At 43.5% G+C, this 20,668-nt stretch overlaps 1 protein-coding gene across 1 annotated transcript in view; it reads left to right on the top strand.

Moving 5' to 3' along the window:
- WIPF3 (WAS/WASL interacting protein family member 3) overlaps positions 11,152-20,668 on the top strand; it is an 83,762-nt gene continuing 74,245 nt past the window's right edge. The window contains exon 1 of the mRNA XM_018047101.1: positions 11,152-11,372. The gene's annotated coding sequence lies outside the window, so the exon portion shown is untranslated. The remainder of the gene's footprint in view (positions 11,373-20,668) is intronic.

Consider the following 20,668-nt stretch of genomic DNA (forward strand, 5'->3'; position numbering starts at 1 on the left):
AGCAAAATAAGAGCCACATCAACTCTTTCTCCTTCATTTCACTGGCTAAGCCAGAGTTCTGCGATGACACCCAAGAAGGAGAAAGAATGAGTGGGCTTACATTCTGCCAGACCTGAGCTCCATCCTTCTCTTTTCTGCTCAGCTGTGATTTGACACCTAGTGAAATGTCTCTTCACTGCACAGATGCATACTCTCCACACACGAGCGGCTGCTAATTCTCAGTCTTCTTCCAAACAAAAGCTAGACTTTGAGACTCAGTTGCCCTTAAGAGTAATGTCACTCACAGACTGACTTAAAATAGGGAGTGAATCACAGCCAAGTTTCAGTTGCCTTGGTCCCTCCATTTTACTACTGGAGTATGTAATGACAAGGAAATTTGCCCATGACGTAGTGTTAAGTGAAAAGAGCAGAACATGGTTGTATACATATGTATATGGACGGGTGTGTGTGTGTTTCAGGAAAGTGCATTAAAACATCATCTGTGCTTATTTGTGTTGTAGAATAAATATAGGTTATTTGCAAATTTTCTTCTTTGTAATTTTCTGTGTTTTCTGAATTCTCTCTACAGGGAACCAAGAAAATATATTATTTTATCATTAAAAGTAAAATTTAAAAAAATTCAAATAGAACTTTTTTTTTTCCTAATTTAAGAAAAAGAAGTATATCTCCTGCCTGCCTGGGAGAGAGGGAGGAAGGGGAGGACACTAATGGTCTTTGCCCACATGTGTGACATCCTAGTGAGCTCTGATCTCAGAGCCTATGTAGGGCGGTGGCTAGAGCAGAGGTCACAGGGTGGAACCCATCTTTCTTGTGAGGATGAGTGAACTGACACTTAGACACAGTAAAGCATTTAGAATGGTGCTTGTTTAACCAATGTCAGCTATTTTTTTCCCTCAGAGAATTTGGCTTCCCCGTCACCCCTCCAGTTCCTCTTCTCAAGACGAGGAACAATTATTTATTACCCTGAAGGAATTTCCAGCCTATCTTCCACCTGTTCACATCTTCTGTGTTATAATGTGAATTTTGGGTACATGGAGTTACACCCTGAAACTCCTATTCCTATGCATTTTTTTTTTCCTGAGCTGTATCACATGGCTTTTGGTATCATAATTGGGCTTCCCTGCTGGGGTTTTATTCCTCAGCAGACTTTTCCAGCAGCATTCCTCCCCCATCTTCACTAAGTGCTTTCTTATTATTCGCTTGAATAGCCAAGAAGGATAAACTCTTTCAGCTGATTTAAGATATACTTTGATTCATGATCACTTCTTTCCAAGTGATTCCAGGACTCAGTCTTTTTATTCTTATTAAGCTATGGCGACTTGGTGGGCAATGCTATTAGACAAGTATGCGATTATTTTTTTCTACACAAGTCAGTATCTTCCTTCAACCTTATGTTGTCTCTGATTAAGAAATACCAGCACTGGGAGGAGAAAAAGAAATACCAGTCTTTTCGATGACAGAGAAACAGAGCTAATCTTATATTTCAACTTGTTATCCTAAGATGTGAAAAGAGGAAGACTAAGGTTTCTCTTTTTAAGAATTAACTAAGGCAGGCTGGGTTGTGTCACCTGTTTGACTGACCTTTCAGACAAAGAAGCTGTCACTCTCCTATGTTGCCATTAAGTAGCAATTTAACACCATGTCACATACCAGCCCTTGCTATCACCTTAACATGCAGAACCCCAGGACTTTCAAGAACAAACGACTCTTGCTCACCCTTGTCTCTGTTTTGGCAGTACAAACACAGCCTACCCAAAATGGCAGAAATTGTTCAAGTGCATTTATTTAACCTTGGGCTACCTTTTTTATTTTTAACACTTGAAATGTATGTGGCTCTTGTTCAAAAGTTTGCACCATTTGAAACAGAATAACAAAGCCATAAAGTTGAGGTCTGACCCAAGAATTGTTCAGAACTGTCTTTCTTGTTCTATCATTTTGTTCCAGACTGCCTCACAGTTTCACACCATGGCAGGTTTAGCCAGAGTTCTTTATCACCAAAAAAAAAGAAAGAAAACATCGACTTTAGCAGACTTGTCACTTCTAAGTTGTTGTCCTTTGGTTACAGAATTTTTCCTGGACAGATAAAAAAAGAGGGCTAGATTTTTCTGTTAATTAATTACTCAATTAAACATTTACTGAGTACTGACTTGTTATATGACACCTAATGTGCTGGGTGTTGGTGGCCTTGGGACGATGACACCACTTCTGCCCTTGAGGGTATTGGCAAATAAATCAATAGCTACGACAACATTCTCTAAGTGCTACTGTTCAAGTAGAGGAAGAGGGCGTTAAATACTCAGAAGAGGGGCCCCTGGTTTACCCAGAGGATTCAGAAAGCTTCCCTAGAGTAAGGGAGCACTGATGTGAAGGATAAGGAGGAGTCCTCCAGGTAACAAGGAGGAAAAACGTATTCCAAGACAAGAAAATGGCTTGGGGGAGGGCAGAGTCAGGAAAGCAAAGGGTGAATCCAAGGGTTTCCAAGTCCTTTGGGACAACTGGCACACTGTGTAATATGGAGAGGGAAGCTGAGAAATGGGAGATGATGTGGGAGGGGTAAATTTTGTAGCATTTCCTATGTAATACTAAGTTATTTAGGCTCTACCTCCAAAGCAAACAAGAACAATTGAAGGATTTTAGGCAGGCAAATTAGATAATTAAATTTTCACTTCCTGACGATCTCTGGATACACAGGAGAAACAGTTGGGAGGAACTGGGAGAACACTGGAGCCAGAGACAGCAGTTTGGAGATGATGGCAGTGGGCCAGCTCTGAACTCGAGCGGCGATAGAAGGGAATGACCAGGTAAAGAAGGTGTCGGGAAAGCAGAATGGGCATGGTTTTGTGGTGGATCAAGTGGTGGTGGTGGTGGTGGTGGTTAGGGAGAAAGGAAGAATGACCCAGGTTTCTGGCCTCAAAGAATCGGTGAGTGTTACTGCCATTAACAGAAGTAAGTAATTCCGTGGACTTCCCTGGTGGTCTAGTGGTTAAGACTGCTTCCCCTGCAGGGGACATGAGTTCAGTCCCTGGTCAGGGAAGTTCTGCATGCTGTGCAATGCAGACAGAAGAAGAAGTAATTCCAGAAGAGGATAAAATCTAGTTTAAAAGGCTTCCAGTATGGCATGATGGCTTTTACCATGAATCAGGTAGTGGCATAAGGCACAACTAAGCTGGAATAGGAATGAGCCATTCCTCTAGTCATGCATTCGGGGGATGTGTTCCACACCAGGCACTGTGTGGGGCAGTGACCTGAGAATCTGGTGGCCTAGGATTGGTTTCCATTCACAACTGTACTCCTTACCAGCCCTGAGACTTTCATAAGCCCATTAACTTCTGAGCTTCCATTTGTCATCTAAAATATGGTGACCAAACTCTCAGCTTGTTAGGCTGATCATTATAATAACACTGAGGAAAGTCCTTGGTAAATTGTAATCGCTATAACCCAGATGCTAATTTCAACAACGAAGTTGAAAACAGAGTTTTCCTTTAGGGTAATGGACCATATTGGCTACGAAAGAGCGAAGAAAAGCCAGATGAAGGAAACTCATCTTCACAGAAGCGTGACACACCTGGACAGGAGTGAGGAGCGGATGCACAAGGTCTCCGAGCCCCCTCTTCCTTTACCGCACTCTGTCCTTTCTACCCAAAGTGGAAAAGAAGGTGACTGTTTTGTGGATAAAGAGAAATAATTTGAAATAGCATAAGGAAGTTTTAAAGATGAGAACGGTTATCAGTAACATTTCTCATTTTAAATAATTATCTTTTAGTTGGTATTTCCAGTGACTGCAGATTAATTTAAAATACAGTACAGAAAAACAGGTCAAGTCCTTCAGCTTTCTGTGGTCCTAGGAGTACAACAAAATGCTTTTATGAATTTCATGGGATTCACCACTTGGTATTAGATAACAACTCTGAGACATGGCAGAAACTACTGGCTGCTTTTGTAGATGAAAGAATTGAGATTTTGAAGATCTAATAAGCTATTGAACTAGTGAACACCACACAGCTAGTTGATAATAGCTTGAATCCACATCTTTTGTCTCCAAGATCAAAGTTTTTTAATACTGCTTTATATTATTTACTTAGAAGAATGAAAGGTTTTGAAAACTTTGTGAAATTATTGTACGGCAAATCCTTTCTCAGTTTCTTAAAGAATGGATCTACAAAGGTATTTCAGAAAAATTCGTCTTCCATTTTCAACTCCCACGCTTTCCTAAATCTTGAAACCCTTTTCTCTGTTGGGTCTTTTCTCTTAACCTACAATATGATAGAGTCTCTGCTCTCCCTGAATTCTTGCTTCTCTTCAGCATTTAATTATTTCTCTCTCTCCTCTTCTTGGTCAAAGTTTTTGAAAAACCAGTGTACACTCAAGGGAGTGTATGGTCCACACTCCCTCAGCCACTTCTTATCCTTCCACCCACTAACTCAGGCTCTGCTTGCCCTGCTGTGCCGAAATTGTGATTGCTAGGGCAACTGAGGCTCTCCCATCATCACACTTCTTGGCCCTCGTGTGGGACCTCTGTGCAGCACGACACTCTCAGCCATGTCTTGGCTCTCCTTGATTTCGGCACCCCCTTCTCTCCAGGCTCTTTCCTCTCTCTTTCCCTTCTCTCCCTCCACCTCCTCTTTCTCTGCCTATTTAGTAAAACCCTGTGTTCACCATGGGTCTCTACCTTCCTCTCTTCTTACTCCAGAAGCAAAGAAGGTAGACCTCAACCTTTTGGTGTTTGCAGCACATTCTGGAAGAACAGTGGAATCTGGGGAGGCAGCATGAAGGGATTCAACTGCAGCCACAGGTAGTGAACTGTTTTCCCTTGGTCACTCTTTGGAACAGTGTTGCTGTTTAAATAGAACTGCCTGCTCTTTTTCATGCGCTGTGCTCATGAAGTCCTTTCTCAGCCATCTAGGCACCTGCAGGAGTCAGCCCCAGCCTGATGTTAAGCAATGGAATGTGATGCCTTTCAACACTTACTCTCACCAAGGTGGAGCCTCTTCCCTGTGCAGAAACTTGCACAGAAGACTCTTGGCTGAATTCTACCTGATAGGTAGCCCCTCTCTCAGCCAAACAGAGCTTGTGATGCATGGGGTGGTGAAGCAGGCTTTACAGAGATGGGAACCACTGCTCGAGACCTTCACACTCTCTAAAGTTGTATCTTATCATTATCATCATTATTATTGTGGTAAAATATACATAGCATAAAATTTACTCTTTTAACCATGTTAAAGTATAGCATTCCATGGCATTAAGGGCATTAAGTACATTAAATACATTCATAATTGTACAATCATTACAACTACTTGGTTCCAGAACATTTTTATCCCCTAGATGGAAACCCTGGTCACACTAAGCAGTTATACCCTCTTCACCCCTCTCATCAAACTCTGGAAACCACTAACCTGCTTTCTGTCTCCATGGATTTGCCTATTCTGGATATTTCACATAAATGGAATTAAACAGTATGTGGTCTTTTGTATCTGCTTTTTTCACTTAGCCTAATATTTTCAAGGCTCATTTGTATTGTAGTATCTATCAGTATTTCATTTCTTTTCACTGTCAAATAATATTCCATTATATGGATATATGGTCTTTTGTTTACCTGTTCATCTGTTGATGGACATTTGGGTTGTTTACACCCTTTGGCTATTGTGGATCGTGCTGCTATGAACATTCAGGTACAAGTTTTATTTGAACTCCTGTGTTCCACTCTTTTCAGTATATGCCTAGAACTGGAATTTCTTGATCCTATGGTAATTCCATGTTGAACTTTTTGAGGAAACATCAAACTGTTTTCCATAGGACCTGCACCATTTTACATTCCTACCACCAATGTATGAGGGTTCCAACTTCTCCATATCTTGCTGTTTTACTTTTTTACAAATTATGGTATCGGGTGTGAATAGTTTTTCATTGTGGTTCAAAGGTTTTATCTTTAAATGTTTATGATTCTTAAAACTATACTCTTAATTATTTACCCAAAAGAAATAAAAACATTTATCTACAAAGATAAATTTAAAGCCAACTTATTTGTAACATTCTAAAACTAAAATTGACCCAAATGTCCACCAACATGTGAATGGATAAACAAATACTGACATATCCATAGTACAGTGAAATACTAACCAGCAATAAATAGGAACAAAACACACACAGATGAAGGTCAAATATATTATGCTGAGCAAAGAAAAAAGTCAGACACAAAAGAATACATCATGTATGTTCAATATACAAAGCTCTAAAAAAGAAAGACAAAACTAATCAATGTTAATAGTTCTGTGGTTTCCTGGGACTGGGGGTAGGGACTGGCTGCAAAGGGGGCCTAAGGGAACTTTTTTGGGTATTTGAAATAGTCTATATGTTGATAAGGGTAGTAGTTACATCAGGGTACATATTTGTTGGCTTTTAAAATGAGTGTATTTTAGCATCCATAAATTACTTCTTAGTAAAGTTGATATTAAAAGTTTTAAAATATATATAGACTCTCAAATACACAGTTCAAGACTCCAACCCTCATTGGTTTATTTCTTTCATAACTCAACAAATACATGCCTACTATGTTCTAGTCTCGGTGCTGTGAAAGAAGGATACGGTGGGAACTGAGATAGTTTCTGAGGTCACAGACACCATGGTCTGGTCTGGGAGACTGATGTTAACCATTGAATCAATAATGGCATCATTACATCTGCATAAATGATGCAACAGACAGTTACATGGGATTATGAGTTCTTACGGTGGAAGTTGACCTTTGCAAGTTCCAGGTAGGTGATGGCTGAGTTTAGATGAGATCTGAAAAATGAAGAGAAGTTCATTTGGGGAATGTTTTCTTCAAAGATGGAAAAGCATGTGCAAAGGGCTTGTGACAATAAAGAACTTTACTGGTTCAAGGATCTGAAAGCAGGCTAACATGACTGGAGTAAAAAGATGGAGGGAGAGGGCTGAGCAAATGGTGTTGGAGAGTGTGAGTGCCTTCAGATAAAGCTCAGGATCTCTGTTATCATCAGTGCTGTGCTTACGTGCTCAGTTATCATCAGAGCAAAGCAAAATCACTAAATTACAGATAGCAGGAAGATCAGCTTCGAGTTTCAAGACCGTCTCTGGCCACTATGAAGACTGGTTTGGCAGAGAGAAGCAAGATGTTGAAGAATGACCAGCTACTGTGGAGGTCCTGGAGAGAGGCAGTAAGCTCTGATATCAGGTGGTATTGGTGCAGAAGAGTAGAACCAGACGGGGCCAAGAGCTGAGATTCAGCAAGGGGATGTACTACAAAGGAAAGCAAGCTAAGGAATTGCCAGGTGGTTGGGCTGGATGGATGGGGAGATGGGCAAAACCAAGAATGGGTCAGGTTTAAAATGCATTCAATTTCAGACATGGGGTATTTGAGGCTCCTGGTCCACCAAGCTCTTCCAGACTTTCTCTCTCCTGAAATGGTTTCCTTTCCCTGGTTTCTGATGGGACACTCCAGTTCATTCGTGGAAGTCCAGCTCAGCTGTTACTATCTCCCTTTCCCTCCCATCAGGCAGTATTCATCATTTCTTCTGTATTACCTCTATCCAGGGAACTATTAAAGTCAATTTACGAGCTTATATCCTCTACTAAGCTGTTAGCTTATTTAATTTATATGCAGAGTACATCATGAGAAACGCTGGGCTGGAAGAAGCACAAGCTAGAATCAAGATTTCCGGCACAAGTATCAAGAACCTCAGATATGCAGATGACACGACTCTTATGGCAGAAAGTGAAGAGGAACTAAAAAGCCTCTTGATGAAAGTGAAAGAGGAGAATGAAAAAGTTGGCTTAAAGCTCAACATTCAGAAAACAAAGATCATGGCATCCGGTCCCATCGCTTCATGGGAAATAGACAGGGAAACAGTGGAAACAGTGTCAGACTTTATTTTTTTTGAGCTCCAAAATCACTGCAGATGGTGATTGCAGCCATGAAATTAAAAGACGCTTACTCTTTGGAAGGAAAGTTATGACCAACCTAGATAGCATATTCAAAAGCAGAGACATGACTTTGCCAACCAAGGTCCATCTAGTCAAGGCTATGGTTTTTCCTGTGGTCATGTATGAATGTGAGAGTTGGACTGTGAAGAAAGCTGAATGCCAAAGAATTGCTGCTTTTGAACTGTGGTGTTGGAGAAGACTCTTGAGAGTCCCTTGGACTGCGAGGAGATCCAACCAGTCCATTCTGAAGGAGATCAACCCTGGGTGTTCTTTGGAAGGAATGATGCTAAAGCTGAAACTCTAGTACTTTGGCCACCTCATGTGAAGAGTTGACTCATTGGAAAAGACTCTGGTGCTGGGAGGGATTGGGGGCAGGAGGCAAAGGGGACGACCGAGGATGAGATGGCTGGATGGCATCACCGACTCGGTGGACAAGCGTTTGAGTGAACTCCGGGAGTTGGTGATGGACAGGGAGATCCTGGCGTGCTGCGATTCATGGGGTCGCAAAGCGTCGGACACGGCTGAGCGACTTAACTGATTGACTGACTGAACTGAAGCTGTTAGCTCCCTGGAGGAAGAGCTGTGAATCCATTTTAGCATTTCCAGAAACAGTACATTATCACCATCTAATAGCTGCTGTATAAATACTTGATGAAATGATGTGGATACAGGTACAAAACGTTTATGATTTCTATAATGCTGTTCTCCTAAAGAGCTCAGTAAGTCATGGCAGATATAAATATAAGTTTACAAGTAGAAGGTGTGAAAGGTGAGTTATTGCAGGCATTCAGTGAGCAGGAAAAGAGATGTCTGTCCTTTTCCAGGCCATAGTATCAGTCAGAAATACGTTTGGCCACAAGGAAAAGAAAACTTAGTCTCAGGGACCATTTTTCTCACATAATAAAATGCTCAGAGAGGGGCTGTTGCTGGATTTCATTTGAATGCCCAGCAGTATCATACACACTGACCCTATTTTTCACTCTGTCATCCTGGGACATCCTGATTATATTGGCTTTTTTGGCCTCATGTTCATTCTCTTGACTACAACATGCCCATGTTGTATTCTAGTTGCAGCATTACTAGCCATCTCATTTGCATTCAAGGCATTGGGAACATGGGGGACAGAAGGTCAGAGTCAGCAAAAGATTTCTCAACGACCCCCAGTCAACACCTTCTGTCATTTACCAGAACTCGGTCAATGACTTCCTTAGCTACAAGAAAGACTGGAAAATCAGGAATGGGACTGTCCCAGTAGTCTTGGACCACAATCATAATCCTCAGTAATGTTAATTTCTGGAAGGGGAGAGTGGTTTGGCTACTGGGCAGGTGACTCACTGCAAAGACATTGCATTTTTTACAGATTTATGGTTTGGCATCCTTGCATTATCAGATGATGCTTAGCAATTCTTTTGCAATAACGTTATTTTAAAGTAAGCTGTGTGCTTTTTCAGATATAATGCTATTGCATACTTAATAAAGTATAGTATAGTATAAACATAATTTTTATATGTTGGAAACCAAAAGTTCACGTGATTCATTTTATTGCAATACTGGCTTTACTGCAGTGTTCATGAACTGAACTTGCAATATCTCTGAGGTATGCCTGCTTCATCCACCTGGCATAGCTAGTGCTCTCCTGTAGTTATGTACTGTAGTTATGACTGTAGTTATGGTGGAACCAGAGGCGAATGAATCTTTCCCTAATGTCCATTAAAACAAGACACCAATGGCACAGTCACTTTACATGGATGGGAAACATTGGGTACCTGAAGCTTTCAGCCCAAATGTCCCCACTTTCCAAATATTTTCCTCACTCACAATTTCCCCACCCTTTCCAATAATTTTCCAATAATTATTTGATCCAAGCCATACCTACCCTTTAAGATAACAGCCTTTGAATTTGACTAGCTACCACTTGGACCACTCAGCAGAAGACCTTGTAGGAATTCTGGGCTCATGGACAGGTCTTCTTGCCCATTTATTATGGTTCTAAAGCAGGAAAGATAGGAGTCACACTAGACAAACAGGTGGGAAGCAAGTACCTATTGGCTTCCACTTCCTACATCTTCTTCACCTAAATCAAACACAGGGAAGTTGTTCTTGACAACACAGGGAAGGCATGAGAAGTGAATTATTTATCCTTGCTCTAAATATAAGCCTACACATTGTCAGCCTGTAAACACTAGTAATTAAGAAACTAGTTAGCGACTGCTTGGGGAACATACTTTGACAGCAGCTGCTATAGAATCTGAACCTGTAGACAAGCTGCCATCCCTGTGTGAGATCCTCCTCCCTCCCAGCATTAACTGCTGTCTCACCTGTGTTCCCATGCACCTGATCCAAGTGTTGACATAGCCCTGAGTACAGGTCTCTCCTCCACTCCAGACTAGTAGCTCCTTTCTGTCTCCTTCAGCAGCACATTCAAAGACCCGGCAGAGTGCCTGGTTCATAGATGTTCAGAGGCAGCGCAGTGAATGGTCCATGAGTCTCTTAGTTCCTCCACTAGCAGAAAAGCACAGGACGTGGGAGACTTTAAGCGCTCACCAACCAATCAAGCATACCGCCTCAGACACAAACCTTCTGTGTCTTCCCAGGGGCCTGAAGTCAAGTGTGACAAGGGTTTTACTTGTCATCCCAAGTTCTTTCGGCTCCTCAAACATTTCAGTTTGCAAACACAGTCGGCTCCACTTGGGTCAATCCACCTCCCCAGGTCACTCCAGCCGGCCACTTCATGCTCATCCTTCAACTCTCTTAGCCATCGGCATCTCGAGGAGACGTCCCCTAACCCCCCAAGTCTGGATCAGGGACCCCTCTGAGACCACTTCCTCTCGGTTCTGCAGTATATCTCTGTCCATTAGTTGCTTCCCTTTCTAGACCGTGAACTCTGGGAACAAGATGATCTTGTTCTCTCTTTTGTCCCCACTGCTTATGACGCCGCCTGGACCACAGGAGAGGTTCAAAATATTTTGGAATAAACTGATAAAGGAGTGGAATGTCCGCAGTCTGGCGGTACTGGGCCGGGTGTCGCTCGTATCTGGGGAACTCCAGCCTTGGGGCCCACTCTCTCCCCAGCTTAGACTTGGAACTCCTACAGGGAGAGGCGCGCCGGGTGGCTGGGACCCGCCTCCCGGGTTCCAGAGCGACCCCGCCTGCCCGGGCCGCGTCCCTGCGCGCTGGGCGGCGGCGACTTCAGGGCAGGAGCCGGCGGAGCAGGTGGGGGCGGCGGCCCCGCCTCCGCGTCCCGGCAGCCCCAGAGCTGGCGGCCGGGAGGGAGCGACGCGCACCGAGCTCAGCACCCGGTGCAGCGCGGCCGCAGCGGCGCCGCCTGAAGCACGGGTGCTGCGGGACCGAGCCCGGAGCCTAGAGGCGGCGGCGGCGGCGGGGAAGCCGGCCAGAGACGAGTCCTGTCCTGTCCTCCGCACCGCTGGCGGCAGGTAGCGGCTCCGCGCGCGTGCCCGGGTCGGCGCCGGAGGGAGAGGGGATAAGCTGTCGCGGCGGGCGCTCGGGCCCGTCCCGGGGCGGAGTGAACCCCCGGCGGGGCCAGGGGTGCTGCGCGCATGCTCGTGTCCGGGGCTCCCCGCCCGCGGCGCGGCGCTGCCCTGGAGCCCCTCGCTCGCTGCCCGCCGCCCGGTGACTCCCGGGCCGGGCTGTAACGGGACCGCGGAGGGAAGGAGGTCTTCCCGGGGTTGCCTGGTTGTCTTCCCCCGACCCGACTCTCCAGGGAGCAGCCCCAGGCGCCAAGGCCGCCCCGGCCTGGTCGCCAAGCTCTCCTTCCTCCCTTCCTCGCTTCACCCCCGGAACAAAAGGCTGGGGTCTCGCTGGGGAAGGGGCTATGGCGGGATGAGCCGGGATGAGTAAAGAGTAACTAGGAAATTGCCGAACTGAAGGTGGCTTGGGGATATATTGATAGAAGCCCCGGATGAGGAAGCCAATCTCGGAGATGGGAAGTGACTCGCGCAAGGTCACTCAGCTCGTGGTGACTCCTTTAGTCTCCAGACTCCCTTCCCAGTGCTCATCTCCAAGCCCCTGAAGTCAGTAGTGTGTGCTGCAGCGATTTAGGTTTGTCCACACATGGGTTTTAAACTCTCCTTTGGAGGAACCAGGGAGAAGGTGGCAGAGTCTATTGCACCCTCCCTTAATACACACCGGAGGCGAGAAGGAGCAGGGATGGGGGAGCAGGGCTGGAGAAGAGGCCACTCCGGATCTCCGGGTGGGGGGTGGCTCACGGGGAGCCCAGCCCTGTCCCCGTGGGCAGCGGGCACAGGCTCTCAGGAACAGAGCCTTCTGAGCATGGCTTGCCAGCCGCGTGGGTGTACCTGAGACGGGAGCGGGGGCCGCGTGGGGCCCCAGTGGGCTCTGCTCCCTGGAAAGAAGTTCTGTAGGGAGAGGCTGGGGGAGCCGTCCTGACGCTTTGGGATTCGCCGATAGCATCCGTATCCCCGAAGCTCGAAGCTCGAAGCTCGGAGTGCTTTGTGATGGGCTCTATTTGGAAAGAAAGTTACTCTGTAGCGGGAAGATGGGCTATCACTTGCCTCTTCGAGCTTGGGGGTCACTGGCTGCAAAATGAGGGCTTTGTTGTGCATGATCTGTATGACTTAGAAAGTTTGTGCCTCTCGCCTCCTTTCCAGAATCTTTTATCTCGTTAGAGGGAAGATTGGTCATACATTTGTTGTAGTCAGCAATAGTCATTATCGCAGGGACTCCAGCCTTCCCTGAAAAAAAAACTTTTTTTTCTTTAACTTTAGCAAAGCTATCCATGGGGATGAAGCATAAATGAGGGGCGGCCTTTGGGCCTGGTAATGGGGATGGAGGCTTCAGAGGTGCTGGAAATGCTCCCCACCTTGACCTAAGTAGTGATAACAGAGGGGCACACATTTAGATATTTGTAAAATTATTTCTGTGAGATTTATGCACTTGACTTATGAAAAGTGAAAACCACTCAGTCGTGCTGTACTCTGCGACCCCATGGACTGCAGCCCGCCAAGCTCCTCTGTCCGTGGAATTCTCCAGGCAAGAATACTGGAGTGGGCTGCCATGCCCTTCTTCAGGGGATCTTCCCAAGCCAGGGATTGAACCTGGGTCTCCTACATTGCAAGCAGATTCTTTACCATCTGAGCCACCAGGGAAGCTCTTGACTTATGCACTTATGTTTTACCTCAGTAAAAAATAAATAAGAATTTAATGCTAAAAATCCATTACTGTGGTAGCACACAGACTGGTGTAGTTTTCCAGCTAATGCATTTTAGAGATACATTTAAAAACCACAACTAAATCAGAAAAATTAATGAATAATAATAATAATAAAAGGGACAGGGAGCAAAGAAAGTTTAGCCATGAGGGGAAATGAAATACAGACTGCAGAGTGCCTTACCAAATGCCTTTACATGAATGACCTCAGATGACTCAGTTCTTTAAGGGCAATATTGTTATTGTGCCTTTTTTATGGAGCAGAAGATAAAAGGTCACAGAGGTTAAATACCTTACTCAGGGGAGTGGAGGGTCGAGAACCTGGGTACACAGATCTTGAATTCTATACATGCAACCACAGATAGGCAATTTTCAGCCACTTGAATCAGGGCAGAACTATCAGGGTGACAGAGACTTGAAGGCTGGCTTCCCACCGTGCCCTCTTTTGGTTCCTTTCCAGAAGTTGCTGTTGTTTTCATATAATTGTGAGTGTGAGATCATGTCACCGACTGAAGCTAGCCAGCAGCAGACGGGATAGAGGACGTGTGTGTGTATCTAAGAACATACAGTTTTAGGAACAGGAGAAGCCAGCTGGCCTAGCCTGGCAACACTGTTTTCAGGATTTATTGTTCAGAAATCATAAAGTACAGGTTGTGATTTTGAAAGTCAGTTAAATACACATAAAGAATAAACAATACAACCTAGAAAAGATCTGAAAACCAAAACATAATTCACTCTAGAAAAAAACATGTAGGATTTTCACTAGGGAAGAACAGCCAACTTCCTTACAGTCTAGAATTTATAAATATATGTTTGTTAATGCTTAAGTTTTAAAAAAAAAAACCCACAAAAATAACTCAGCAGAAGGACGGAAATTTGTTTTCCAGCAAACGTGTTATAAACATACTTACACTTGGTGTGGAAATATTTGAAACTTGAGGGTACAGGAACATTTTATCTAGAGAACGATCTTGAGAAACGTGTCCTCAAATGTGTTCTTCTAGTGATTTTATACTTCTGCCTAAAATGCAGAACCCAGAGGAGCAGAATCATGTTCGTCTTACAGCAAGTACCACATTGCAGTGTTGAATGTGTCTTGCTTTTGGAACTGGAAAGTTTTGGTTTGGAGAAGCTGGATTAAGTCGGGCAGCTAAAGAGGTATCTGGATGAATCTGCTTTGCCGAGTGCCATCCAGCGTGATTATGCATCATGAAGTTATCTTTAGGCGAGTTTTGCCATGGCACAGTTAGTGTTCCTGCCATCTGGCTGCGGGAATATTTAGAAGGGAATCGTAGTGTTTGACTGACTCTGCTGAGAGCATGACAAAACAGACTTTGAGAGGGAACTATTAAATATGAGTTAGGGTTGGTGAGAAAGTGATTAATTGCTTCTTATTTAGCCATGGCACAAAACTGAAGAGACAGACAATTCTCAGCTGATGCCAAGCAGGTGCAGCACATATGTTTTCTCACTGACTTCAGCCAAGAGTGCACTTGAAACTTCCCCTTTGCAATTCTAGTTGGGTCTTTCCTTAGACCTGCCCAAGCAGGAATCCGATCCATTTTGCAGCAGGGGAATCGTGTGGTGAACTGCCTTACTGAAGTGCCAAAGAGACAAGTGAATCAGAGCAAATGTGGCAAAAATGCTAGGGGAGCATTATGTGGGCCAGACACTGTGAAAGATTTTCAAGTGCATCTTGAAGGAATATTCATCCTGCGTGGGCGATGTACTTCAGCAAGACACTGAATGTGAGATGGCAGCATGCAAAAAGGAAGTACCAGGCCTGTCTGTGGACTGTAAGCCTTTCGGTGCTGGGGAGTAGCTAGGAGGGGCAGTAGAGAGCTTGTGAGAACTTGTGTCCAAATGAGTGCAGGTGTGTGTCAGAGCAAGATGCCCAGGCTGCCATCCACTATGCCTTAAGAGCTAAAGGCTGCCTTGTACTGGAGGCTTTTGTGCCTGGCTAGGCTAAGAGCTTTCTACACATGAAATCAATCCAATGGCCCTGTAAGGGAGCTGATTCTTTCTAGTCCCATTATCAGGCTTCCCAGTGGTAAAGACTCCACCTGCCAATGCAGGAAATTAAGGAAACGTAGAAGACGTCGGTTCAATCCCTGAGTCAGGACGATCCCCTGAAGGAGAAAATGGAAACCCACTCCAGTATTCTTGCCTGGAAAATCCCATGGACGGAGGAGCCTGGTGAGCTGCAATCTATGGGGTCACAAAGAGTTGGACCCAACTGAGCGACTGAGCTCTCTTGCACTCCCATTATCAGATGGATACAGGGGCCAAGAGCTAAACCGCTCTGGGAATGATCATGCCATGCCCTGCTCTGGATCTATCAGCCAGCTCATAGTCCAGGATGCCCTTTACCTGTCTGACTCTCCTTTATTGCACCTGCACTCCTGGAGGGCAGGAACTATGTCTGCTTCACCTCTTCCCAGCACCTGCATCATTGGTGGCAGGTGATGAATAGTGAATGAGTGAGTGAATGAATGGATATATTCATAATTAAAGACCAAAAGCCAATTTGGATTAACTGCCCTTTTGACTTTTAACGTCTCATTCCTCTCTGTAAAGATGGATCATCAGGCATGAGTGTACAACTGACATCTCCTTTAAAGCTGAAGGATGTTAAGCTCAGCCTGTAAGATCAGAATGCCTCTGCTTCTTTTAGAAATTAAATATTATTATTTCTTCTTTTGTAAAATGTTTGTGATCCAGAATACCTGGGTTTGAATCTTACACTCATCACTTGGTTATATGACATTGGACAAATTACTTCACCTTTCTGTGTCTGTTTTTTCATCTGTAAAGTGGACATAGTAATAATACTGCTTATCTCCTATTTAGGGTAAATAATTTAAGCTAAGCCTAAGACAGCGCTTGGTTCATAGCAACGGTCAATAAACTAGCTATTATTATTATTATCATCATTATCATCTGATATTTTAAAAAAATTTTGCCTGAAATGCTCTTTGTTCCATAAAGCATTCAGTTCAGTTCAGTCGCTCAGTCGTGTCCGACTCTTTGCGACCCATGAATCGTAGCACGCCAGGCCTCCCTGTCCATCACCAACTCCCGGAGTTCACTCAGAGTTGCGTCCATCGAGTCAGTGACGCCATCCAGCCATCTCATTCTCGGTCGTCCCCTTCTCCTCCTACCCCCAATCCCTCCCAGCATCAATGTCTTTTCCAATGAGTCAACTGTTTGCATGAGGTGGCCAAAGTACTGGAGTTTCAGCTTTAGCATCATTCCTTCCAAAGAAATCCCAGGGTTGATCTCCTTCAGAATGGACTGGTTGGATCTCCTTGCAGTTCAAGGGACTCTCAAGAGTCTTCTCCAACACCACACTTCAAAAGCATCAATTCTTTGGCGCTCAGCCTTCTTCACAGTCCAACTGTCACATCCATACATGACCACAGGAAAAACCATAGCCTTGACTAGATGGGCCTTAGTCGGCAAAGTAATGTCTCTGCTTTTGAATATGCTCTCTAGGTTGGTCATAACTTTTCTTCCAAGGAGTAAGCATCTTTTAATTTCATGGCTGCAATCACCATCTGCAGTGATTTTGGAGCCCCAAAAAATAAAGCCTGACACTGTTTCCACTGTTTCCCCATCTATTTCCCATGGAGTGATGGAACCAGATGCCGTGATCTTCGTTTTCTGAATGTTGAGCTTTAAGCCAACCTTTTCACTGTCCTCTTTCACTTTCATCAAGAGGCTTTTTAGTTGCTCTTCACTTTCTGCCATAAGGGTGGTGTCATCTGCATATCTGAGGTTATTGATATTTCTCCTGGCAATCTTGATTCCAGCTTGTGTTTCTTCCAGCCCAGTGTTTCTCATGATGTACTCTGCATATAAGTTAAATAAGCACGGTGACAATATACAGCCTTGACGTACTCCTTTTCCTATTTGGAACCAGTCTGTTGTTCCATGTCCAGTTCTAACTGTTGCTTCCTGGCCTGCATACAGATTTCTCAAGAGGCAGGTTAGGTGGTCTGGTATTCCCATCTCTTTCAGAGTTTTCCAGAGCTTATTGTGATCCACACAGTCAAAGGCTTTGGCATAGTCAATAAAGCAGAAATAGATGTTTTTCTGGAACTCTCTTGCTTTTACCATGATCCAGCGAATGTTGGCAATTTGAACTCTGGTTCCTCTGTCTTTTCTAAAACCAGCTTGAACATCTGGGAGTTCACGGTTCACGTATTGCTGAAGCCTGGCTTGGAGAATTTTGAGCATTACTTTACTAGCGTGTGAGATGAGTGCAATTGTGCAGTAGTTTGAGCACTCTTTGGCATTGCCTTTCTTTGGGATTGGAATGAAAACTGCCCTTTTCCAGTCCTGTGGCCACTGCTGAGTTTTCCAAATTTGCTGGCATACTGAGTGCAGCACTTTCACAGCATCATCTTTCAGGATTTGAAATAGCTCTACTGGAATTCCATCACCTCCACTAGCTTTGTTCGTAGTGATGCTTTCTAAGGCGCACTTGACTTCACATTCCAAGATGTCTGGCTCTAGATGAGGGATCACACCATCGTGATTATCTGGGTCATGAAGATCCTTTTTGTACAATTCTTCTGTGTATTCTTGCCATCTCTTCTTAATATCTTCTGCTTCTGTTAGGTCCAGACCATTTCTGTCCTTTATCGAGCCCATCTTTGCATGAAATGTTCCCTTGGTATCTCTAATTTTCTTGAAGAGATCTCTAGTGTTCCCCATTCTGTTCTTTTCCTCTATTTCTTTGCATTGATCGCTGAAGAAGGCTTTCTTATCTCTTCTTGCTATTCTTTGAAACTCTGCATTCAGATACTTATATCTTTCCTTTTCTCCTTTGCTTTTCTCCTCTCTTCTTTTCACAGCTATTTGTAAGGCTTCCCCAGACAGCCATTTTGCTTTCTTGCTTTTCTTTTCCATGGGGATTGTCTTGATCCCTGTCTCCTGTACAATGTCACAAACCTCATTCTATAGTTCATCAAGCACTCTATCTATCAGATCTAGGCCCTTAAATCTATTTCTCACTTCCACTGTATATTCATAAGGGATTTGATTGAGGTCATACCTGAATGGTCTAGCGGTTTTCCCTGTTTTCTTCAATTTCAGTCTGAATTTGGTAATAAGGAGTTCATGATCTGAGCCACAGTCAGCTCCTGGTCTTGTTTTTGTTAACTGTATAGAGCTTCTCCATCTTTTACTGCAGAGAATATAATCAATCTGATTTTGGTGTTGACCATCTGGTGATGTCCATGTGTAGAGTCTTCTCTTGTGCTGTTGGAAGAGGGTGTTTGCTATGACCAGTGCATTTTCTTGGCAAAACTCTATTAGTCTTTGTCCTGCTTCATTCCGTATTCCAAGGCCAAATTTGCCTGTTACTCCAGGTGTTTTTTGACTGCCTACTTTTGCATTCCAGTCCCCTATAATGAAAAGGACATCTTTTTTGGGTGTTAGTTCTAAAAGGTCTTGTAGGTCTTCATAGAACCATTCAACTTCAGCTTCTTCAGCATTACTGGTTGGGGCATAGACTTGGATTACTGTGATATTGAATGGTTTGCCTTGGAAACGATCAGAAATCATTCTGTCGTTTTTGAGATTGCATCCAAGTACTGCATTTCAGACTCTTCTGTTAACCATTATGGCTACTCCATTTCTTCTGAGGGATTCTTGCCTGCAGTAGTAGATACAATGGTCATCTGAGTTAATTCACCCATTCCGGTCCATTTTATTTATTTTTTTTTTAAATTTTTTTTTTTTTTTTAGTTTTTTATTTTTTAAATTTTAAAATCTTTAATTCTTACATGCGTTTCCAAACATGAACCCCCCTCCCACCTCCCTCCCCACAACATCTCTGTGGGTCATCCCCATGCACCAGCCCCAAGCATGCTGTATCCTGCGTCAGACATAGACTGGCGATTCAATTCTTACGTGATAGTATACATGTTAGAATGCCATTCTCCCAAATCATCCCACCCTCTCCCTCTCCCTCTGAGTCCAAAAGTCCGTTATACACATCTGTGTCTTTTTTCCTGTCTTGCATACAGGGTCGTCATTGCCATCTTCCTAAATTCCATATATATGTGTTAGTATACTGTATTGGTGTTTTTCTTTCTGGCTTACTTCACTCTGTATAATCGGCTCCAGTTTCATCCATCTCATCAGAACTGATTCAAATGAATTCTTTTTAACGGCTGAGTAATACTCCATTGTGTATATGTACCACAGCTTTCTTATCCATTCATCTGCTGATGGACATCTAGGTTGTTTCCATGTCCTGGCTATTATAAACAGTGCTGCGATGAACATTGGGGTACATGTGTCTCTTTCAATTCTGGTTTCCTCAGTGTGTATGCCCAGCAGTGGGATTGCTGGGTCATAAGGTAGTTCTATTTGCAATTTTTTAAGGAATCTCCACACTGTTCTCCATAGTGGCTGTACTAGTTTGCATTCCCACCAACAGTGTAGGAGGGTTCCCTTTTCTCCACACCCTCTCCAGCATTTATTGCTTGCAGATTTTTGGATTGCAGACATTCTGACTGGTGTGAAGTGGTACCTCATTGTGGTTTTGATTTGCATTTCTCTAATAATGAGTGATGTTGAGCATCCTTTCATGTGTTTGTTAGCCATCTGTATGTCTTCTTTGGAGAAATGTCTATTTAGTTTTTTGGCCCATTTTTTGATTGGGTCATTTATTTTTCTGGAATTGAGCTGCAGAAGTTGCTTGTATATTTTTGAGATTAGTTGTTTGTCAGTTGCTTCATTTGCTATTATTTTCTCCCATTCAGAAGGCTGTCTTTTCACCTTGCTTATATTTTCCTTTGTTGTGCAGAAGCTTTTAATTTTAATTAGATCCCATTTGTTTATTTTTGCTTTTATTTCCAGAATTCTGGGAGGTGGATCATAGAGGATCCTGCTGTGATTTATGTCTGAGAGTGTTTTGCCTATGTTCTCCTCTAGGAGTTTTATAGTTTCTGATCTTACATTTAGATCTTTAATCCATTTTGAGTTTATTTTTGTGTGCGGTGTTAGAAAGTGATCTAGTTTCATTCTTTTACAAATGGTTGACCAGTTTTCCTAGCACCACTTGTTAAAGAGATTGTCTTTACTCCATTGTATATTCTTGCCTCCTTTGTCAAAGATAAGGTGTCCATATGTGTGTGGATTTATCTCTGGGCTTTCTATTTTGTTCCATTGATCTATATGTCTGTCTTTGTGCCAGTACCATGCTGTCTTGATGACTGTGGCTTTGTAGTAGAGCCTGAAGTCAGGCAAGTTGATTCCTCCAGTTCCATTCTTCTTTCTCAAGATTGCTTTGGCTATTCGAGGTTTTTTGTATTTCCATACAAATCTTGAAATTATTTGTTCTAGTTCTGTGAAAAATGTGGCTGGTAGCTTGATAGGGATTGCATTGAATTTGTAAATTGCTTTGGGTAGTATACTCATTTTCACTATATTGATTCTTCCGATCCATGAACACGGTATATTTCTCCATCTATTAGTGTCCTCTTTGATTTCTTTCATCAGTGTTTTATAGTTTTCTATATATAGGTCT

The sequence above is a fragment of the Capra hircus genome, chromosome 4 (genome assembly GCF_001704415.2).
Source record: "Capra hircus breed San Clemente chromosome 4, ASM170441v1, whole genome shotgun sequence".
NCBI classification, from domain to species: Eukaryota; Metazoa; Chordata; class Mammalia; order Artiodactyla; family Bovidae; genus Capra; species Capra hircus.